A 24,918-nucleotide genomic window follows, 5' to 3' on the forward strand; every position below is an offset into this window, starting at 1 on the left:
CATAATAAGTCACTGTCATTACATTGGATAGTGCATGGTTAGGTGTAGTAGATGTATTAATGAGAGGAGTGCTCCTGATGTATTTCACTGTTCTATTTGACTGATCTTGATGAAACACGGTGAGCACTGGATGCATGCAAAGGTGACTCAACCAAGCAAAGATTTGATAAGCAACTGTGCTGCTTCTATTTGGCCTGTTTATTTGGATGCAGAGAATGCACTGTGCTTATCTGAAAAGCTTCGCTACATAGAATCTCCCCCTCCCCAAGGTCACTTGAAGCAGTGTCCCAGCTCTTATTCAGATATGGCTTATCTGTTTTTTCACAAGCCTTCTGTTTTCAATGCAAAGAATAGGCCTTTCCGGAGAATGGCCGTCCGGCATGGTACCATCCCTCATTCAAGGCCCTTTGTGCTGCCCCATTTAAAGAAGCTGTCAAGTTCTCTGTGCAGTTGGCAGGGAAGGCCAAATCTACAGTGCCCCAGAAGTGGCAAAAAGGAAACTTTTTTGTTTGCCTGCCATCGTGAGGACTGAGTGAAGGAGGGATTTTAGCAACATGTAATTTACTCTTGGGGCTTTTTACTGTACATAGCTTTAGAGATGGTAATTTCTCCCTTTTTTGTTGTGAAAAGATAACCATCAATCAGTTGTCAATTGGTCAATTGCAGAAGTGGTGAAAAGAAAGGGGTTGAACGATCCCTTCTCTCTGGCTACCCTAGAGGATTCAGGAGCCCTGGAAAAACATGGCAGCTGGAGCAGAGCAGGGAGTGGATCAGTCACACAGGTACAGCAGCCATGGTAAGATCTCTCATCAGCCTTTTGCTCTTCACCTGCCTCTGTGGTTTTAACTTGGAATAATTCATACCTGTTTGACTATATGTTTCACAACTGTAATGTTGATGTTGATTAGCAAACATTTAAAGGTTCATTTGGGTTATTATGTAAATGCCTGTGCAAATATACTTTATTATTATTACTGAAATTATATTACAATTAAAATGCACATTGGTGCCAATGTTTCTGTATTTTTCCTGAAACATATTTCACATAAAAACACATTGTTTGGGTTGTTATTTTTTTAGGGGGGTGTAGTTTGCAAATTTATTTGTTCAATTGTAAATTGTACTGTAACAAACACTCTTTTTTTATAGCAGTATAGTATTTTGTGATAGTCATAATTTTGAAAGCAAGCTAAGACTGGCTTATGTAGAAGTGTCTATTCAGGTCTGTTTCCAAGCGGAGCAGATCTGTAGTGTAAAGCCCGTCTGAATCTCAACAACAACAAAAATCTCGTGAAGGGTGCAGCAATGTGAAAACATCCTGACACCCCCGCACCCCCAGTCCAGTTACACCGATATTGATTTTGGTTTACGTCTGCTCCGTCCACCGCTCAATGAAAAGGATTACAGGCCTGCGAAAGGATGAGATATTATCAGTTTGTAATCCAGCCCATGGTTTCCTAGCTACCGTATTGTCTATTCTGTCCCGCTATGTGAAAAATGTTGAATATCAACAATGGGTTTCGGTGCTGTATTGTTGAGTTTTGTATGAACTAATCTTGCTTCACTAAAAAAGACCTACAGCTTGGACAAAAGTCTATAGCCAGTGCATTCCTAGCTCCCCTTACACTAAAGCAGGCTGAGGCAGAGGGGAAGACATGTTAGTCTTGTGCTCTTCTAGTTGCTAAAGCGCAGAGCTGCCGGGCTGTGGGCGTCATGAGGCGGCCCTGCTTCACTCAATATGGGCTCTGGGCTCTGGGCTTAGGGGGAGACCACCATGGATGTGTCTGCAGGTCTAGGCCCTAAGAGCAGTGCGGGGAAAAGGTAAGCTGACTGCTACTACACAGCTGTTTCTCCTCTTGTATGCTGGTCTCTCTCTTCCTTTCTCCCTTTCCTCTCTTTCTGGTTCTCTTTCTTTCTTTCTTTCTTTCTTTCTTTCTTTCTTTCTTTCTTTCTTTCTTTCTTTCCTTCTTTCTTTCTGGATCTTTGGCCCTGTGAGGAAATTTGTGCTCAGGTGCAAATGTATGTATGGAGTGTGTGGAACGACTAAAGACGAGCATGCTGGCTGTTTTGATTTGGAATACAGATGATCAACAACCATACCTCCTGTGTTGGTGCAGGTCTGGGCAGAGTCGGGTAAGAGCAGCTCGTGGCAGGCAGGGTGTGTGGGTCTGTGTTACAGTATGTGCTCTCTCTTGCTCAGTTACTTCACTGCTGTTTGTAGACTAGACTAGCACCTGGAGGGGGCGAGGGCGAGAGGGCTGGTCTATGCTGGTACCTTTTTCCTTTTGGATTGCAGGTGCTCTGTGCCTGCACCAGCACACATGTAAAATAGTTATGTCTCTCGCTGCACATTAATTTAAGTCAAACAGACGTAATGTTACTTATTTATTTATTTATTTATCCTTTCTTCAGCTGCTAGTATGCAGAGTGACAGACCATAGCCAGCCTGCCTGAATGGGGGTGGGCCACTTCTTACTTAGATGACATGAGGGAAGGTCTAATCGAACATGCAGCTTAAAATCATTTGTTGAAGCAAAAGACAGACTGAATTGCAGTTCCTCGGAAATCAAATTAATATAGTACATTTTTCGTATTATATGATGTGGTTATTACTGTGGTTTTGGGTATTGTTTATATATGACTGATGTGCGTATTACCTGTCAGTTATTAGTGTTTTTCTAACCACATCAAAGTTAATTTGGTGAGAGGATTGAGAGTATTGCGGTGTAAGCGTGTCATTCTAGTCATTCTAAATGGTGGTGTGTCAGTGTGGGGTGGAGGAAAGGAGAGGTGGAAGGAGGATGTATGTTTGAAGTAGGGTGGTGGTGGGATAGAAGGGAGGCTTGGTTCTCCTCTCGGCTGTGCTCGCTGGAGAGTGGGCTTCAGTGGAGTCGGCATCCACGGAAACAAGAGTTGAAGGGAGGACTTCACACACACACACACACACACACACACACACACACACACACACACACACACACACACACACACACACACACACACACACACACACACACACACACACACACACACACACACACATACACATACACACACACACACACACACACACATACACATACACATACACATACACATACACATACACATACACATACACATACACATACACATACACACACACACACACACACACACATACACATACACATACACACACACACACAGATGTGTGACTCACTTCCTTGAGTCATTTTCAATCCACTGCCCCGTACGGTGCTGGAGCATGAAGTTTTCCCCTTCCTTGCCCATCATTGTCAGACAATTATAGGGTGGAATTGAACTGGAAAATCTGGTACAATCTAGCAATTAGTACAAAGGGTTTCCAGTGTAGTGTAAAGGATGCAGGAGCCCTTGCGGCTAGAAAAAATGGCCCTGACTGGGCACGGACAGTGTATTTTAGTGCTGCTTGGATACACCGTAAAGATGCTGCCTCCTACCCCTACAGGTCTGAGCAGCAGAGTACCACATTACAGGGCTCCTTTCTTAGGACTCCTTTGTGTATGTGTGCATTTTTTTCCTGCCTCTGTCTCTTCATCATCCATTTCAGCCATTATGTGCACTCAGTGAGAGTACATGCTAACAGAAGACCAAGTTGTCGGCAGTGCAAGCAAGTGACATTTTTAAAAGAGAATAACTGTTAATGTGGTCCGGTGATGGTAAGCCTGGTGGACAGTGGATGTGCTCTCCATTATGTTCCACGTATGTTTCGGTCCAAAAAGCACATCTGTTTCCATGCCTGGTGTTTTAGGGTGGACATTAAGTTGCTAATGGGGACTGATGGGTGTAGTGGAGGGAGATGAGTAGTTATGAAAACATATGGCTGCTGGCAACAGCTCCACTCACTCAAACTTTTCAACTCTAAAAGCAGCAGAAGTGGATTTTGTGCTACATTACTATTAACCCATAGCAATGCAGCATTTTTTTGTTTTCATAGAGGCTATGACAATTTCTAAGCATTTTCCAATCAAGACGACACATGTTTTAAACAGATGCACTGTGTCAATAAACCGGTCGGCTATCAACATCATACACTGTGATTTAATTCTGTGACTTATTATACAGATACGCTTGGCTTCAACAAATATTATTGTTATGTTTAATGTAGTTACTATTGCAGTTCTTCTTTTATTATGGTAATTGAAGGGTGTTATGTTCTTAGGTTCTGGAGTTTAGGAATTTCTAGTCAGTTGTTTTCTGATTCAGAATCTCAGTGGTGCTTTTGATCAGCTTTAACATGTTACAGATCCACTTTGATCACAGGAATTGACTTTACTGGCAAGGAGACATCAAAACAACTTTACTAATCTTGTGTACATGCCAAGCCTTTTGAGGTCTTGTGAAAAGAAAAAGCCTTCCTTTTGGGCATATTTGTAGTCATTTATGCTGAAGTAGCAAGCAACTCTTCCCCAGCTGGGATAGAAAATATTTTCATGTATTTTGTTTACCTGGGTTGTAATCGCACGCTCTTATATCAAACGATGGCTAAAAAGTTGAGACTGCTGTGAGTAACTTTGTGCTGTCCGTGATGACAGTCTGATGAAGATATAGTGAGAGTTACACACGGATGACTGACTATCTGCCCTACAGCCGACTAGCTACTCCAGTGCTAATGAAGGGTAGTGGCAGGTCAGAAAACAATGGGTGCAGGCTGGGAAGCCTCACTCATGCTCTGTATGCTGCTTGCATGCCCCTCATCCAGGAAGCCCCCCAGCCCACCCTCTCCTCTCTCCTTCCTCTCCTCTCGCCGGGCGCAGCTCTCCTCATCCTGGCCTAGCCTCGCAGGAGCTGCTGCCTTTTGTTTTCTGCAGCTTTGTGTTCATCCTCCTCACACTCTTCTCTCCTCTTAAGCCCCGCTGAACTGAGACTGCCAAATTAGCTATTCAATAAGTGCAATTTGCGGTGGGGCTTTTTGTGATGGGAACATCTATCCTCGAGGTTGAGAGCGCAAATCCCCCTCATTGCGTCGCGCTCCTCTCCCTCTCTGGACAGGCGGAGAGAAAATCTCATCTCCAGCAGCGGCTCTGACCCTGGCTCACACCGGCCATCGGCAGCTTCCGACAGCCGCCACATCCCAACAAGGAATTTACTCTACATGAACATTGGAGGAATTAAGCCTCTTTCCCCCCTCAGTCCACAAAGAGCACCACAGCAGCCTCTCCACATGAAGCGCCAAATGCTCGTGTGATGTCTGATCTCGCAGATCAGTGAATCGCTATCACAATTGTTGGAAAACTAATCATGGAAGTGTGTGCTCCTGGAAGAAAGTAGGGAGATACATGAACAGTCAAAACAACTTGTCCAAGCGGAAATGTGTGCCATTTATGTTTTTTTCACGGTTTAGTTTCCAAACCTAAATACATGTGACTGGTAAAGTTGACAAATAAAACAATTTCCTCAGTTTGGACTAGTTTCCATTTCATGCTGGGAATGTCAGAGAGGGGATTGTTTTTCCCGGTAGTGGACAATACAGTGTTTAGACATGATCTGTATGTGGCAGACCTGCACACCCAGCCAGCCAGGCCCAGCAGCTCATGGGCGTCATAGGAATTCAGCTTGCATGTTGGTCAGTACTTGAAACTGTTCCCTGTTCAAAAATGGGATATGAGGGAAATAAGATTAGAGGGAAATCAAATAGCCAGTTAGATGAACAATAATACTTTTTGAATAGCAGATTTTGTCTGCCGCTCTCTGTACTGAGATAACACAGATGATTGAAATGTGGGATTTTACTGTCAGTGTAAATCTCTTTCAATATGCAGAAAGTCAAACACACTGTGACGTGTGTGTTTGTGTGCTTGAGTGTGTGCGTGCATCTGTCTACCTGCCTTTGTGCATGTGCGTGTGTGTGTGTGTGTGTGGGTGTGGGTGTGCATGACTGTTGGTGTGCTATGCTGCATGTTGGATTACTGAGATTCCTGGACAGTCCAGAGGGAGCCTTGTAGTTCTGTCCGGCCTGTCCCCAGGGGATGGATGGCAGGCAAGAAGACCAGACAGGGTGTTCCCAGAGACTGGAGGTCAACAGCAGGGAGGACACTTCTCCTTTCCCACATGGAAAAAGTGTGGCTGTGCTGCTCACATCACAAAGGGATGGACTGTCTCAAAATAAAGATCAATGGCTTTTCAATTTTCAACTTCTGATGGAGTTTTGGGGAATTTCAGCTGGGTCAGATCTTTTCCATGGTTGGAGAGACATAAGGGAATAACATTTTTACGAGCTATTCAGCTGTTTTGCAGTTGCCTCCTCAAAATGAAATATTTTGTTTGATTCTGTTATACCACATCATAATTACCAATTTGGATGATATTAAGCCAGTCAATGAAACACGTTACAGTGGGACTGTAGTTCGGACCGCTGTGGATTGAAAAGGCGTGGAAGACCTCTGCTGTCACCATCTCTTATAGAAACCTATGTATGGCTTGAGGGTGTCAGGTGTCATTGGCTGTGTGCTGATATGTGTGTTGGAGAAGATGTGGTGCAGAGCTGAGAAGAGTCTTATTAGCCCACAGAACACACTATCCCACCACCAGCCCTCTCTCTGGGGCCAGATGAGTCACCACCTCTCACAGACTGGGGCCAGAGGAGTCTTCATCACTAACAGACTGGGGCCAGAAAGGTCTCCACCACTCACAGTCTGGGGCCAGATGAGTCTCCACCTCTCACATGCTGGGGCCAGAGGAGTCTTCATCACTCACAGACTGGGGCCAGAGGAGTCTCCAACACTCACAGTCTGGGGCCAGAAGAGTCTCCACCACTCACAGACTGGGGCCAGAAAAGTCTCCACCACTCACAGACTGGGGCCAGAAAAGTCTCCACCACTCACAGACTGGGGGCAGAGAGGTCTCCACCCCTCACAGTCTGGGGCCAGATGAGTCTCCACCTCTCACATGATGGGTCCAGAGGAGTCTCCACCACTCACAGACTGGGGACAGAAAAGTCTCCACCTCTCACATGATGGGTCCAGAGGAGTCTCATCCACTCACAGACTGGGACCAGGGGAGTCTCCACCTCTCACATGATGGGTCCAGAGGAGTCTCATCCACTCACAGACTGGGACCAGGGAGTCTCCACCTCTCACATGATGGGTCCAGAGGAGTCTCCACCACTCACAGACTGGGGACAGAAAAGTCTCCACCTCTCACATGATGGGTCCAGAGGAGTCTCATCCACTCACAGACTGGGACCAGGGGAGTCTCCACCTCTCACATGATGGGTCCAGAGGAGTCTCCACCACTCACAGACTGGGGCCAGAAGAGTCTCCACCACTCACAGACTGGGGCCAGAAAAGTCTCCACCACTCACAGACTGGGGCCAGAAAAGTCTCCACCTCTCACATGATGGGTCCAGAGGAGTCTCCACCACTCACAGACTGGGGACAGAAAAGTCTCCACCTCTCACATGATGGGTCCAGAGGAGTCTCCACCACTCACAGACTGGGGACAGAAAAGTCTCCACCTCTCACATGATGGGTCCAGAGGAGTCTCCACCACTCACAGACTGGGGACAGAAAAGTCTCCACCTCTCACATGATGGGTCCAGAGGAGTCTCCACCACTCACAGACTGGGGACAGAAAAGTCTCCACCTCTCACATGATGGGTCCAGAGGAGTCTCATCCACTCACAGACTGGGACCAGGGGAGTCTCCATCTACCGCAGGCCGGTAAGAAGTGAAGCCACCGTGGGGCGCTGAGAAAACGAGAGCAATTACCACCACAAAAACACGGTTATTTGGATATTGAATGGAAGTCAGTGAGGTGCAGGCAGGGGCTAAGATACGGAACTCAATATTACAAAAGAAAAGGCAATGGGGAGGCTGGCTTACTTGACTGAGACTGGCCCCCTGACTGTGGAGAAGACCTGGCCACCCTTACCTCTGACATGGTTCCATCTGATATCATGTTAACCCATAGTAATGTCACATTGTCATTGCTAAATGGAAACATTGTTGAAGATTTGTAATGGATAGTTGAAATCACAAGGCACATCTAGTGTGAATCAAAGGATACAAAAAAACTTTTTTAAAGTTAGCTATTAGGATAAGTAATTACCCTAGTCTCTATTATAGGTAAATTCTCCCTCCTGTATAGAGTGAAAATTATTTCATTTGGGTACAGATGTGATTTATTGCCTCATTTGAGTTGGCTGAAAATGACAGGAAACGGTAGCAAGTCACAGCTCGCACTTGACGTTCATGAAGCAGTGATTGTGTATCCAGCTGAATCGAAAATCAATCTGCTTCTACATCTGCCATCTTGAGGGTTAAGGGACACAGATGGCCCCATCGCTGGCATCCCACCAAAGCCTGGTGTTAATCGGATGCCAAGGCTGAAGAGGGAAAGTTTGAATCCTCCCTCATTCCTTCGTTAAGATCTCAGGTCCCTCTGCCACCAGATGTGACAGATCTCATGTTGTTGCAATCTGTGTTTAATCACGCATCATTGACAAATGTGACGCTCCTATGGAAGGGCTGAATAGGAAATTAAAGCATTTTAGATAACGTTCATAATTGACTAAATCGTTTAAGCCTCCAGATCACATGTATAATCTCTGCCTCACATGACCGTGCTGAAACGGAGTGCCGTGTTTGATCATTAATGATTTGGATACTTTAAACACTAATCACATTTCCAGTTAAGTTTGTTTTGGGTCTTTGGTTCAGAGCGATGCTCCCTCAAGACTTGACTGGGAAAATAGAATGTTGACCATGACAGTCCATCTTTGGGCTTAATTCCATTTAAGTGATAATTGGTCTTTCAGAATTCATCTCTTGGCGATGATGATAAACTCTGAGGGCCAGTCAGTCTATGTCCATCCACTTTTCTCTCTACACTCTGCAGTAAATGATATACTTTCTGCTGTAAATAAGGGACTAGTTCCCCATTGAAATGTGAAAGCATATTAGTGTTATCCATCCCCTTCAGGGTATTGGGCTTTTATGACCCCAGATCGTCACTGTTGATAATATTAAGTGGAATTTTCCTCTCATATCAGTCATAAAGTGGCTCTAAATGCTAACACGTATGAATATGGAAATATTGTGTATGGAAATCTCCTATTTTACAAAAAGAAAGGCTAATCCTCAAAGATCTTGAACTTAAAATTCATCTCATTGGAGCACCCTGCTTGGTCCCCATTTCTTTCCTTCAAAAGATAGAAATGAAAATTATAAGACTCGAGCTTGATCTTAAATGAATTCTACTCAGGGTATAAGGAGCACCTTCGTTGCTACAGTAGGTGTTTTCTCTCTGTTTATGTGCTCCAGTAGCAGGGACTTATGAATGAATAGAGCTCAAAGTTTAGGTTTTCAGTCTATAGCAATTCTCCCATGCTCTGTACCGTGTACCATGTCTTGCCTGTGGTGTTCCAGCACTGCACACACTCTTTATCACATATCATTATTTAGAACTGAATGATTAATAGGAATGATTATGATTGAGAACCATTGGATGAAAAGAATATCATATACACTGACTGCATGAAACATACATTCCAATACATAGACATAGACTGACCAAGTGAAAGCTCTGATCCCTTATTGATGTCACATGTTAAATCCACTTCAATCAGTGGAGATGAAGGGGAGGAGACAGGTAAAAGAAGGATTGTTAAGCCTTGAGACAATTGAGACATGAATTGTGTATGTGTACCATTCAGAGGGTGAATGGGCAAGACAAAATATTGAGTAGGTGCCAGGCGCACCGTGTCAAGAACGGCAATGATCCTGGGTTTTTCACGCTCAACAGTTTCCCGTGTCTATCAAGAATGATCCACCACCCAAAGGACATCCAGCCAACTTGACACAACTGTAGGAAGCATTGGAGTCAACATGGGCCAGCATCCCTGTGGAACGCCTTTGACACCTTGTAGAGTCCCTGCCCCAACGAATTGAGGCTGTTCTGAGGGAAACTCTTCTGACTGAGCGCAACTCAATATTATGAAGGTGTTCTTAATGTTTTGTACACTCACTGTATGTTCTGCGTAGGCGACACACAACTATTTTTCACAGTGCAATGTGGCTTGTTGTTTATTTACTCCAACACTCTTTTAATCTGCAACTCGCTTTAGTCCTCTCTATCTGTTACCTCTTTATGGAGCTCAAAGCTTTTCATCTTTCGGGATTTTGTCAATGGATTAATTAGTTTACAAACACAGTGTGCGGTTATACAAAATTCATCAGGCAGAAACGATAGCTTCTCCCGCGGGAGGTAAATCAGCAAAGTTATTATTTATTTTATTCTTATCTGGTAATTTAATTGCTGCTATTGTCTCATTAGGAGGAGGCACTAATGAATGATAAGAGAAGTTGAAGTGAAATTGTAAGTTTTTGCTCAGTTTGCTTTGAAAGGTCTCAGTTTGAAGACGGGCTTTTATCAGATCTCTGCCGGTGCAAGAACTGAAAGCACTGTTAAACAGTAAAGACAATATTTGCCAAATGCTGCCTTTGCTGTTTTACAGATAATTCTCAAATGCCTCTGCAAATTATCAAAATTTAATTAGCAATATAAATGCCAGAAGGAGCACATTATGTGCAATTGTCTTGCTATCTTTCCAGAAATGAGTCTTTGAAAATGAATTTGCTGTATTAATCATCTTCAAAATATTTTTGATCACTGAATTAATAGTTTCCATTCTGTGTTTTTTTAAGGTATTCATTGACATAGGTGATTGCCTCTTAATTACCAGTGCAACCTCCTCCTATTCACTCCTATTAATTTGTGTTTTCTGGCACAGTCCCAAAAGGCAGCCTTGCCCTATATCTTCTAATTACTTCTGTAATTGAATTTGCTCACTGTTTCTGGGCAATTTTTTTGAAGTGCCTGTTTGTTCCAAGGGTTTATTGTGTCTTTGTGTGACAGCCTTCTGCAGACAGAACATGCATAGCCCTCTTTTCTCATTTCTCATTAATTTTCCAGAGCTCTAGTTCCCCCTCTCTCCCTCCCTCTCCCTCTCTCTCTCTCTCTCTCTCTCTCTCTCTCCCTCCCTCTCCCTCTCTCTCTCTCTCTCTCTCTCTCTCCCTCCTCTCTCTCCCTCCCTCTCCCTCTCTCTCTCTCTCTCTCTCTCTCTCTCTCTCTCTCTCTCTCTCTCTCTCTCTCTCTCTCTCTCTCTCTCTCTCTCTCTCTCTCTCTCTCTCTCTCTCTCTTTCTTTCTTTCTTTCTTTTTTATGACTTGCACCTTCCAACACCAGACATATGATGGTTTGTGAAACAGGAGGGAAATTAATTAATTAGGAATGGGGAAACAATTACCCTGATTTCCTCTCGTCCAGTTATTAGTACTGTATAACCTCCCCAGGTTTGTGAACCAACAAATCCTCCAAAATGTTTCTTTGTCACTGGAGACACTTCTACACTTCCGGTAGTCGCTCAGGGTTGGTAAATGGAAAGGCTTTATACTATTCCAGAAATGTGTCCACATAAAGCCATAAATCACATTAGTTACCTTGGGCCTTTCAGAGAATAAGTGAAAATGATCAGGAATGGCTATAGGAAATGTGAATGTAACCTTGATATGTTCAGACAGACACTTATGAGGAGCCTCTGCAAAGCTATGTGGACACTGTTCTCTCAGTGCATCAGCGATTCATTGAAATACATGTTGCATAACGATAGAAACTAACAGAAGGAGCATTGAGGATGCCAGAGGGCTGAGGGTCCAGCACAGCCCTTGTGTTGTGTCCCTGTGAGTGGGGCTGAGTAGACTCACCGACCGTCCCCTGTGCCTCTTATCTTCCTGGTCCTATTGAGGCCAGCCGACCGACCAACCGGCAGTCCCCTGATGGGCCTGGAGGGCTCATTGTCCTCGTGTCAGGGGCCATTATCCCATCGCTTCGTCCGAAGAAATTCTTACCCAGGCCTGACAGTGTGTCTTTGAAAAAACTTTCCCTCACTCCTATTGATTTATCTTCCCATCCGGCTCCTATCTCGCCTGCCTTTTGTTTCCTTATCGTTGCTTCAGGTTATTATGTGCAAAGTATTGACAGGAGCAGGAGGCCGTGGTCGATGGAGACCTAATACATCCGTAATCCCGCCTTTGTTACGGAGGAATGTTTCACTCGGGTCTCCGATGGGGAGAGAGGTGCAAAGCTGTTGATCCCTTTTTATTTGTTGGGAAGCCCATCCATCAATCAAACTGGAGACCATCTGACTGCTGAATGACATGGGGACTCGGCTGAAGAAATTTGATAACAGCAGTATTGTCAGAAGGCTCCCCCCTCACGCTCTTCGATAAGAAATACATTTGACTGGAGCAGATAAGCACATGAGGAGTAAAGCCTTTAAGAGAGTAGGTGACGGTGACACAGATGCCACAAGAGTTTTTTTTTTCAAGAGCTTTGGTGTAAATGATACTTTTGGCAAACAACACAAGAAATACAGATTCACAGTGTGTTGTTTGTGATAGTGCTGGATATGCTTGGATTCTTTAATAAGGTCCCCGATAGTACAGCAACCCCTATTGATACTTGGCATTTTGAGCAGAACTCTGGGAAGGTGAAAAGAGTAATAGGCTTAGTGCTGTGCCACGTTGTCATGCTCTGTGAGAACCATTGTTCTGAATGGCATGAGTATACCAGTATGTTGTGTGTCTTACTAGCTACTATATAGAGGACATCCACTTAAAATCAAACTCTGCTCTGGAGTGGATTGTAATCCAAAAAAAAACAACCAACAACATTATCATCACCGCCATCTAGAGTAGTCTCTCAGCCTGATTGATGGTAGAAGGGTTAAACCCATCATAGTTATTCATGCAGGCATGAGGTAGTCAGTAAGCTCCTTTGAATGGTATATTTTATTCAGGACTGAGTACCATTGATATATGGAGAAATTAGGTTTGTCCATTAGCTCTAATACAACGTGTCCGAGGTTAGGAATTCTCAGGTGGGCTATACCAAGGCCATATAAATATTTTTTGTAGAATTCAATAGGGTTCGACAACTATGATTTGATTATATACAACACAAACGATGAAGTAATTAAAATAACACAATCTTTGTCTCAAATGGCATACAGTGCCTTCAGAAAGTATTCACACCCCTTTACTTTTTCTATATTTTGTTGTTACAGCCTGAATTTAAACTGGATTCAATGTAGGTTTTGTGTCACTGTCCTACACACACTACCTAATGCCAAAGTGGAATTATGTTTTTTAGAAATGTTTACTAATTAATTTGAAATGAAAATCTGAAATGTCTTGAGTCAGTAAGTATTCAACCCTTTAGTTATGACAAGCCTAAATAAGTTCAGGAGCAAAAATACGCTTTAACAAGTCACATAAGCTGCATGGACTTACTCTGTGTGCAATAATAGTGTTTAACATAATTTTTGAATGACTACCTCATCTCTGTACCCCCACACATACAATTACCTGTAAGGTCCCTCAGTCCAGCAGTGAATTTCAAACACAGAATAAACCACAAAGATCGGGGAGGTAGACAGGTAAAAAGAGACATTTAATATCCTTTGAACATGGTGTTAGTTATTAATTACAGTTTGTATGGTGTATCAATAAACCCAGTCACTACAAAGATACAGGCGTCCTTCCTAACTCAGTTGCCGGAGAGGAAGGAAAACACTCTGGGATTTCTAAATGAGGCCAATGGCGACTTTAAAACAGTTACAGAGTTTAATGGCTGTGATAGGAGGAAACTGAGGATTGGATCAACAACATTGTAGTTATTCCACAACACTAACCTAATTGACAGAGGGAAAAGAAGGAAGCCCGTATAGAATAAAATCGTACAAAACATGCATCCTGTTCGCAACAAGGCACTAAAGCAATACTGTAAAAATGTGGCAAAGCAATTACATTTTGGTTCTGAATACAAAGTGTACTACACTCCATATTTTGAAGCATAGTGGTGGCTGCATCATGTTATGGGTAATCTTGTAATCGTTAAGGACTGGAATGTTTTTCAGGATGAAAAATAAATGGAATGCAGCTAAGTATGGGCAAAATCCTAGAGGAAAACCTGGTTCAATCTGCTTTCCGCCAGACACCAGGAGATGAATTCACCTTTCAGCAGGACAATATTCTAAAACACAAGGCCAAATCTACACTGGAGTTGCATACCAAGAAAAAAGGGAATTTTCACTAGTGGCCAATTTACAGTTTTGACTCTGCTTGAAAATCTATTGCAAGACCTGACAATGGTTGTCTAGCAATAATCAACAACCAATTTGACAGAGCTTGAAGAATTTTCAAAAGAATAATGGGCAAATTTTGCACAGTCCAGGTGTGGAAAGCTCTTAGAGATTTACCCAGAAAGAATCACAGCTGTAATCGCTGCCAAATGGGATTCTAACATGTATTGACTCAGGGGGTTGAATACTTATCAAATCAACACATTCGTGTTCGTGTTTTATTTTTCATATTTTTATTTTTATTCCACTTTGACATTACAAAGTATTTTGTGTAAATCATTTACCCCCCAAAAATCTGAATTAAATACATTTTAATCCCACATTGTAACACAACAAAATGTGAAAAAGTCATGGGGTGTTAATAATTTTTGAAGGCAGTGTATATAAAATAGATTTGAAAAGAACACTCCCTGTGTATGATCATATCAAACGTACAGTTTATAAAACATAATCAAGGAGAGAGAAGAAGAGATTTTTAAATACATTTCTATTCTAGTTCAGAAAAGATGAGGCCAACATTTGCGCAACTGCACATTTTCCATTTTCCAAAAATAAGACAGTAAAAAGACTTCAGAAGAAAATATAAAGAAAGCCTCAAATTACCAGAGGGCAAGAACATGGAGGTTATTGTGACCCATGCATTAACACACTATATGATTAAGTTAGTTTTTGTGTTCATAATGACTAGAGGCTAAGGAATCAGGAGAGGGGGAAAAATCAATGTAAGTGTGCTGGAGATTAGCCTGACAAATTACATGCGCTCGGCTACTCCATTGTACAGTATGGCCTCTATATTCTAAAGATGACGCCACAAGATGGAGCTGCCAAATGGCATATGGACTCCAAGATCATTTTTATTGATTTTGAACAAACATCAATGGGGGAATTGGGGGTAGTTGGGGGTAGTCCAGCGAGTCTGCATCTTGGATGTATGTCAGGTCCTGGCCCAAATGCCTGAGCAACAATGCCATGCCAGAGACAGACAGACAGCTGTCATTGTTCCTCTGTCCTGGCCTTTCACACTCCCAGACACACTCACTTAGAAACAGAGCTCTTTTTAAATGTACATTATTGCAGAGGTGGGTCTTGTATCTTGGTCGACTAGTCAGTTCATTACTGCTAAAAGTATGGCAGATACTTTGACATTGTTCAAAATCCGCACCTGAAAAATCTCAAATGGTAACTAAATGTGTAATGTGTATATATTAAAGTAAAATGTTATTATCAAAAAGACTCACTTCAGCTGAAAACATTGTCAACGGTGAACAATTTCAGAAACAACATGTAGCTAAGAATTGCCATTTGAATTGAATGTCCGAAATGATATACTTAAACAGCAGGAATTGACCATAAACTGTATCTACTCTTGTTACATGCTATTAGCTACTAATTTAATATGAATGTGATGTGATAAGAAAATAGGGATTTAAGCAGATTACTTATACGCCTTACGTGAGCAGTATGTTTCGGTTTTACACCAGCCTCAAGCTTACTCTAGATTGATAATCATCTAACAACAAATCTGCTTGTTGCGTCATAATGAAATGTGTGCGTGTAACGTGATGAGGGTTGGCAGCGTGGGATCATTTGATTCTATTAGCCTGTATCTGCTGTACTACTGAGTTACATGGCAACGTTAAGCATAGCAGATGTTAACAGTGGGAGGTAAAGAGCTGACAGCTATTAAGTGCTCTCTGGCAGGGGCACGTACACACACACACACACACACACACACACACACACACACACACACACACACACACACACACACACACACACACACACACACACACACACGCACACACACACACACAGAAAGGCAGATGTTGCAAACTGTTGCATGCACTTGCCACTAGTTCCCCCCTCCTTTCTTTATGCTGGTGTTTAAAGGATCGCTACAGCACATTGGGATCTTTCCCATGGAGTTCCTGCCATTCCTAATGGTGACAATGGACGTCGTAAGCCTCCATAAGTCAAAGGCTCTCTTTGCTTTTCACAGACAGGCAAACGCCAAAGATTTATCTTCCCGTGGGCCACAGGCCTTTATGAGCTAGTTGTGAAATTCTACAACTAGTGTTTAAAGAAGGGGTAAGAAAGCTAAGGAAACGAGAAATGTGTGTCAAGTCACGTCTTGTCTGATGGTAGAGGGTACTGTGTCTCAGGTCTTTCTGGTCTTCTCACATTAACTCCATGGTGTGATCTCTCCCCCCTCCCTGTCAATAAAAAAATCCCTTTCAGCATGGGCTGCTTCTCAATCCACCACATCTGCCTATGGCGGCCTTTCGCATCTGGGGTGGAAGGTTGCTGAGCTACAGCCGGGTTTGTCAAACCATGAGACATCCAGAAAACTGGTCTTATCACAAAAAACGTTTGGGCTATAAACTGATGTGACCCCATTGTAGAAAGGAGAGATTCTCGCTAAGACGATGGTGTTCTCCATTTTTCACAAGTGTCACGGGACTTGTCGGAAAGTGACCGATACCGGTACGACCCAGTACATCACTGGGGCCAAGCTTCCTGGCATCCAGGACCTCTATACCAGGCGGTGTCAGAGGAAGGCCCTAAAAATTGTCCGACTCCAGCCACGCTAGTCATAGACTGTTCTCTCTGCTACCGTACGGCAAGCGGTACCGAAGCGCCAAGTCTAGGTCCAAGAGGCTTCTAAACAGCTTCTACCCCCAAGCTATAAGACTCCTGAACATCTAATCAAATGGCTACGCAGACTATTTCCATTGTGCCCCCCCCCCTCCTTTTACGCTGCTGCTACTCTCTGGTTATTATCACTTTAATAACTCTACCTACATTTACATATTACCCCAATTACTTCAACTAACCGGTGCCCCCGCACATTGACTCTGTACCGGTACCCCCTGTATATAGCCTTGCTATTGTTATTTTACTGCTGCTCTTTAATTATTTGTTACTTTTATTTTTATTAAACTTCATTGTTGGTTAAGGGCTTGTAAGTAAGCATTTCACTGTAAGGTCTGTAAATACCTGTTGTATTCGGCGCATTTGACAAATACAATTTGATTTGATTTGAAAAACAATTATGGAAGTATGAAGGTAGTTTTATGCATACACAAAAAAAGAGGTTAAATATATGTAAAAAATATATATATATATATATTTAATGAAGCTTCAAAATTGTTTCTATGGGCTAAAGTAGTAAAGGCCAAATTCAATGTTTTAACAAATCATTTTTTATATATATTTTTTTATACCTAAAGGGGCCCTTAAATTCAAAAACAAATAGCTAAATGATCCATGGTATGACAATCTTCAAACAATTCCATCTTAAATCAGTTTTGTGTCTACCCAAAAAAGGGGTTAAATATAAGTTTTAAAAAACTAAAAAAATTGCAGTTGTAAATGAGAACTTGTTCTCAACTGGCCTACCTGGTTAAATAAAGGTGAAATAAAAATAAATAAATGAACACCTCCTCCTCCATGTTTCATGGTGGAAACCACATATGCAAAGAAATCTGTTCATCTTCTCTGCGTCTCACAAAGACACGGCAGTTTGAACCAAAAATCTCACATTTGGACTCATCAGATGAAAGGACAGATTTACACCAGTCTAATGTCCATTGCTCATGTTTCTTGGCCCAATCAAGTCTCTTCGTCTTATTGGTGTCCTTTAGTAGTGGTTTCTTTGCAGCAATTCAACCATGAAGGCCTGATTCACACAGTCTCCTCTGAACAGTTGATGTTGAGATGTGTCTGTTACTTTTATTTGGGCTGCATACTGTTAACTCTAATGAGCTTATCTTCTGCAGCAGAGGTAACTCTGGGTCTTCCTTTCCTGTGGTGGTCTTCATGAGAGCCAGTTTCATTATAGCGCTTGATGGTTTTTGCAACTGCACTTGAAGAAACTTTCATGGTTCTTGAAATGTTCTGTATTGACTGATCTTCATGTCTTAAAGTATTGATGGACTACTGTTTCTCTTTGCTTATTTGAGCTGTTCCTGCCATATGGACTTGGTCTTTTACCAAATAGGGCTATCTTCTGTATACCACCCCATACCTGGTCACTACACAACTGATTGGCTCAAACGCATTAAGAAGGAAAGACATTCCACAAATGTCCTTTTAACCAGGCACACCTGTTAATTGAAATACATTCCAGGTGACTACCTCATGAAGCTGGTTAAGAGAATGCCAAGAGTGTGCAAAGCTGTCATCAAGGCAAAGGGTGACTACTTTGAAGAATCTCGAATCTAAAATATATTTAGATTTGTTAAAGACTTTTTTGGTTATTACATGATTCCACGTGTTATTTCATAGTTTTGATGTCTTCACTATTATTCTACAAGGTGTATATATATTTCCTGACACTTCAAAACCTTATTCCTTATGATTATTATTTTATTTGTTTTAACAGTAGGAGACAGCAACGTGGAGAATACCAGACTCTCGTTGGGGAGATGAAAACAGACAATCATGTACTCTTCTCACATTACCTACAAATGCCACCGGCAACATTCAACAGGCTCCAATCACTTTTTGCTCCCTACCTACATCATTCTTTAAATTACTTGTTTTTATTTGACCTTTATTTAACTAGGCAAGTAACAGTGGGTTAACTGTCTTGTTCAGGGGCAGAACAACAGATTTTTACCTTGGGGATATGTTCTCGCAACCTTTCGGTTACTAGTCCAACGCTCTATCCACTAGGCTACCTGCCATCCGCAATCATCAAAAAAACTCATTGCCTACCAATGGGAAAGCAGGGGAAAGAATGACTCTGACCCTACAGTTAGTAATAGGCTAGACTCATTGAGAAAAAGTAAAGGCAATGCAATTCACCAGTTAGCGGGTTAATCTTGTTGAGGTAGGCCGCAGCTGTTATGGGTAGATTAGTTTGGTGGATATTTGTTTGTGGTGGTGGATTTTGTTACATACAGTTGTCAGAAGTTTACATACACTTAGGTTGGAGTCGTTAAAACTAGTTTTTCAACCACTTCACATTTCTTGTTAACAAATTATAGTTTTGGCAAGTCGGTTAGGACATCTACTTTGTGCATGACATAGATAATTTTTCCTACAATTGTTTACAGACAGATTATTTCACTTACAATTCACTATATCACAATTCCAGTGGGTCAGAAGTTATCATACACTAAGTTGACTGTGCCTTTAAACAGCTTGGAAAATTCCAGAAAATTATGTCATGGCTTTAGAAGCTTCTGATAGGCTAATTGACATAATTTGAGTCAATTGGAGGTGTACCTGTGGATGTATTTCAAGGCCTACCTTCAAACTCTTACTTGACATCATGGGAAAATCAAAAGAAATCAGCCAAGAAAAACATTTGTAGACCTCCACAAGCCTGGTTCATCCTTGGGAGCAATTTCCAAACACCTGAAGGTACCACGTTCATCTGTAAAAACAATAGTACACAAGTATAAACACCATGGGACCACGCAGCCAGGAAGGAGACACGTTCTGTCTCCTAGAGATGAACATACTTTGGTGCGAAAAGTGCAAATCAATCCCAGAACAACAGCAAAGGCCCATGTGAAGATGCTGGAGGAAACAGGTACAAAAGTATCTATATCCAGAGTAAAACGAGTCCTATATCGACATAACCTGAAAGGCCGTTCAGCAAGGAAGAAGCCACTGCTCCAAAACCGCCATAAAAAAGCCAGACTACGGTTTGCAACTGCACATGGGGACAAAGATCATACCTTTTGAAGAAATGTTCTCTGGCCTATTGAAACAAAAATATACAAATGTTTGGCCATAATGACCATTGTTACTTTAGGAGGAAAAAGGGGGAGGCTTGCAAGCCGAAGAACACCATCCCAGCCGTGAAGCACGGGGGTGGCAGCATCATGTTGTGGGGATGCTTGCTGCAGGACAGTCTGGTGCACTTCACAAAATAGATGGAATCATCAGGCAGGAAAATTATGTGGATATATTGAAGTAACATCTCAAGACATGAGTCAGGAAGTTAAAGCTTGGTCGCAAATGGGTCTTCCAAATGGAAAAGCATACATCCAAAGTTGTGGCAAAATGGCTTAAGGACAACAAAGTCAAGGTAATGGAGTGGCCATCACAAAGCCCTGACCTCAATCCTATAGAGAATTTGTGAGGAGGACTGAAAAATGTGTGCAAGCAAGGCCTACAAACCTGATTCAGTTACACCAGCTCTGTCAGGAGGAATGGGCCAAAATTCACCCAACTTATTGTGGGAAGCTTGTGGAAGGCTATCGAAACATTTGACCCAAGTTAAACACTTTAAAGGCAATGCTACCAAGTACTAAGTGAGTGTATGTAAACCTCTGACCCACAGGGAATGTGATGAAATAAATAAAAGCTGAAATAAATCATTCTCTCTACTATTATTATGACATATCACATTCTTGAATTTAAGTGGTGATCCTAACTGACCTAAGTCAGGGATTCTTTATTAGGATTAAATGTCAGGAATGGTGAAAAACTGAGTTTAAATGGCTAAGGTGTATGTAAACTTCCGAATTCAACTGTATGCGGATGTGAATGGCTAGAGCAATCAATTTTATTTAAACATATATTTGTTTGTTTGATTGATGCGTCATAGATTAAGTAGTCAATAATTAGCTTCGCTATCTAGCTAGCTCGGCTTTACTTATGGGCTGAATTAAGCTGGCTTGTAATTGCTAGCCAGGAGTTCACTTCTTTCCGAGCATCTTTATATTAATTTGTCTCAACTGCATAGAGACAAGGATGTACCATAACTGCACTTAACAGCCATTCTACAAAATACAGTCCTCCATAATGTTAAATCTATGTTTTTATGTATTCTGTAGGTATTCTGTATTTTAGCTATTTAGTATGCAATTGTTAACCAGCTAGCTGTTAACCAGGCCTTTGATTGAAAATGTTAGATTCGTTGTCATGGTTACGTAGCTCCAGTGGCTCCAGCCACAGCCTGTGCAAAGCCTGTCCCATGTACCCATGACAACAGAGGCAGCGACAGGGTCAAAGTTGAACTTTTTTCATGTCTGTGTAACAAGGAAACAGACAGTCGCAGCGACAGTCTACAGACATTCCACCGGAGTATAAACCTGGCTTTAGACGATTAAGAAATAAACAAATCTCTCTCTCTCTCTCTCTCTCTCTCTCTCTCTCTCTCTCTCTGGCCCTGTCTGTAGGCTACTACTGGACTCATACTACATGGCAGGGTGACCCTCATTCAACTCACATCACATATGCAAGTTTCATTCACCATTTTCTTTGTATATGATTTTGAATTTCCAGGACAGTGTAGATTTATATTTCTCCCAAAATGTATTTGAGGTGGTTGTGTGTGGATGCATTCATTTTTCTTCTTTATTCAGGCTCCTATGACATCATATGTTTTTGTAAGAAAACTGATAATATCTGTCATTCGGTGTAACCTCATATAAAAAAGTACCCCATGAAGTAACCTTTTTTTTATGTCAATAGATATCTTCAGCACATGTGGGCATTTGTAGAAATGACAATTGAAACTATTTTTGAGAGGACACCAAAATAAACATTTTATTTAGGCACTTTGAACTATTTCATAATTGAAATAGAGAATTTGCAGTAGATGAGTGATAGTGAGCATTGGTATTTCTCTGCAGATGGATACTAAATGCCTTTAAAGGCTCTCTTTGTCCAGCCACTTACCACAAAACATTATTTTTGTGTGTGTGCAGTAGCAAGGGAATAGCCTTTATTTTTTACCAGATTTCCCCGGCTTTCACAAAGTCCACCACAAGATAGCTATTTTGACTCAGAGCCCTGGACGGCCATCAAAACAAAGCTTTCCACCTCTATCAAAGGCAGCTCAGCCCTGTCAGATGGCGGTCCAGCCTTGTGTGTCTGGAGCATACTTGTATCTGCATGTTCCTGGCCTGAGCAGCAGAGAGGCCTATCCTATCCCGGCCCGGACTTCGCTTAACACTCCATGCCTGGCGCCAGCTAGGCCTGCCTGACTTGAGTGGAGGGAGCTATGTCTGTCCCGCCTATGACTGCCTAGTGCCTTTCACCACCCCGGCATCTTCAGCCAGCTGCCAGTCGCCAGCCCCCAGCCCCATCTCCTCAGGCTGTCTGGAGCTCTTCCCAAATGGATGGAGGATACGGTCAACAGCTTAGATGGACACCACTTGAGGTCCCACTGGCCTGTGGAAATCCTACTGGCAAACTATGCTGTGTTTTCATGGATGTGTTAGGGATGTTTAGTTACATGGCTTAAAGTTGAAAAAGTATATGCATGTCATAATGAACAAACAAATGATAAAACAATGTAGGAAAATAATCCCATTAATTCTGCCTTGTATGGGTACATCTGAAGCACCTGCCTGTTCACCTCTATAGTGTAAGAAAAATTAGTTGACGCTTTAATTAAAATATTCAATATCATACACATCTTGATCTTCTGTTTGTCCCAGAATGTGTTTTTTAATTGTTGCCATGTGATGATATCTGGAACTAAATGGATAACTGGTTTAAAGATGTGGGGTTGTACAGTAGTTTACAGTGCATTCAGAAAGTGTTCAGACCCCTGGACTTTTTCCACATTTTGTTACACTACAGCCTTATTCTAAAATGGATGAAATCTTTTTCCCTCATCAATCGACACACATTACCCCATAATGACAAAGCAAAAACAGGTTTTTAGATTTTTTTGTTGAAAATGTATTAAAAATTAAATATCACATTTTCATAAGTATTCAGACGCTTTTATTCAGTACTTTGATGAAGCACCTTTGGCAGCGATTACATCCTCGGGTCTTCTTGGGTATGATGCTACAATCGTGGCACACTTGTATTTGGGGAGTTTCTCCCATTCTTCTCTGCAGATCCTCTCAAGCTCTGTCAGGTTGGATGGGGAGCGTCCCTGCACAGCTATTTTCAGGTCTCTCCAGAGATGTTTGATTGGGTTCAAGTCCGGGCTCTGGCTGGGCCACTCAAGGACATTCATAGACTTGTCCCGGAGCCACTCCTGCGTTGTCTTGGCTGTGTGCTTATGGTCATTGTCCTGTTGGCAGGTAAACCTTCACCCCAGTATGAGGTCCTGAGTGGTCTGGAGCAGGTTTTCATCAAGGATCTCTCTGTACTTTGCTTCGTTCATCTTTCCCTCGATCCCTCGCTTGGCATTCAGGCCAAAGAGTTCCATCTTGGTTTCATCAGACCAGAGAATCTTGTTTCTCATGTTCTGAGAGTTCTTTTAGGCGCCTTTTGGCAAACTCCAAGCGGACTGTCATGTGCCTTTTACTGAGGAGTGGCTTCTGTCTGGCCATTCTACACTAAAGGCCTGATTGGTGGAATGCAGCAGAGATGGTTGTCCTTCTGGAAGGTTCTATCCTCTCCGCAGAGGAACTGGAGCTCTGTCAGAGTGACCATCGGGTTCTTGGTCACCTCCCTGACCAAGGCCCTTCTCCCCCGATTGCTCGGTTTGGCCGGAATGCCAGCTCTAGGAAGAGTCTTGGTGGTTCCGAACTTCTTCCATTTAAAAATGATGGAGGCCACTGTGTTCTTGGGGACCTTCAATGCTCCAGAAATGTTTTGGTACCCTTCCCCAGTTCTGTGCCTCGACACAATCCGGTCTCGGAGCTCTACGGACAATTCCTTCGACCTGACGGCTTTGTTTTTGCTCTGACATGCACTGTCAACTGCGGGACCTTATAAAAACAGGTGTGTGCCTTTCCAAATCATGTCAAATCAATTGAATTGTCCACAGGTGGACTCCAATCAAGTTGTAGAAACATCAATGGAAATAGGATGCTCCTGGGGTCAATTTCGAGTATCATAGCAAAGGGTCTGAATACTTATGTAAATAAGGTATTTTTTAATTTTTTTATTTTCAATGAATTTTAAACAAAAAAATTAAAAACCTGTTTTCGCTTTGTCACTATGGGGTTTTGTGTGTCGATTGATGAGGAAAAACATTTATATAATATATTTTAAAATAAGGCTGTAACATAACACAATGTGAAAAAAGTCAAAGCGTCTGAATACTTTCTGAAATCACTGTAAATCCAGTCCAGTCCAGTGGGTCTGCTGTCTCTGCTGTACTCTGCTTGGTATCACTGTCTGTGTGACATGATGTGGCCAGCATCTAAAAGGTATCATCCTACTCTGCCTTGGGTGTCTTGGTTTGCCACCTAAATTACTCTCCACACTTAATTACAGAGGATGAGGTGAACGCCTCATTTCTCTTTGTTATAGGCTAAACTGTCAGTAATCCCAAACAAAGGGCCCTGGCTCTGGAAGCTATAGGATTTGCTGCTGGGATTATAGTCTCATGGATAATGATGTGCAGTCAGCAGAAGCAAAGCTTTATTTTAACTCAAATTGGCCAGTAAACAAAACCAATGGTAGTCTGATGGCGAGAGTAACTGTGTAGTATGCGCTGTGGTAGCATATCGTCACTTCTGACACTTAGCTGGATCTATTATGTGTGTTTTACAGTGCGGACTTTTGTTTGCTGATGGGACCGCCACCTATTCTCTGCTATTGTTGCTACATTACTGTTTTCCATGTGGGTTGTCGCCCACAAAATGTTCCTGTTAGGTTCATGCCGGTTCGACCCTATTGTCAGGTGATTTTCACTCTGTCTATGTACTCTGTGTCACATAATGTAGCTGTTGATATGACTATGGCAATTACCATGCTTAATGTTGTTGAGATTGTTTGACATTGCATATGTACAGCATTTGCTTCTATACCTGGGAAAATACAGATTATCTGATGATATGACTTGACAGTGCAACCATAGCACTGTCATAGAAATTATAC

General features: G+C 42.3%; 1 long non-coding RNA gene across 2 annotated transcripts in view; it reads left to right on the plus strand.

Moving 5' to 3' along the window:
• The first annotated feature begins 698 nt into the window (after positions 1-698).
• LOC112250971 overlaps positions 699-24,918 on the plus strand; it is a 55,200-nt gene continuing 30,980 nt past the window's right edge. The window contains exon 1 of one of the 2 annotated variants that reach the window (XR_006083456.1): positions 699-796. This is a non-coding gene — a long non-coding RNA (uncharacterized LOC112250971). Of the gene's footprint in view, positions 797-1,480; positions 1,822-24,918 lie in introns of those variants that run through there. The other variant, XR_006083455.1, reaches the window with a different exon arrangement.

This window comes from Oncorhynchus tshawytscha, linkage group LG05 (assembly GCF_018296145.1).
Source record: "Oncorhynchus tshawytscha isolate Ot180627B linkage group LG05, Otsh_v2.0, whole genome shotgun sequence".
NCBI lineage: Eukaryota > Metazoa > Chordata > Actinopteri > Salmoniformes > Salmonidae > Oncorhynchus > Oncorhynchus tshawytscha.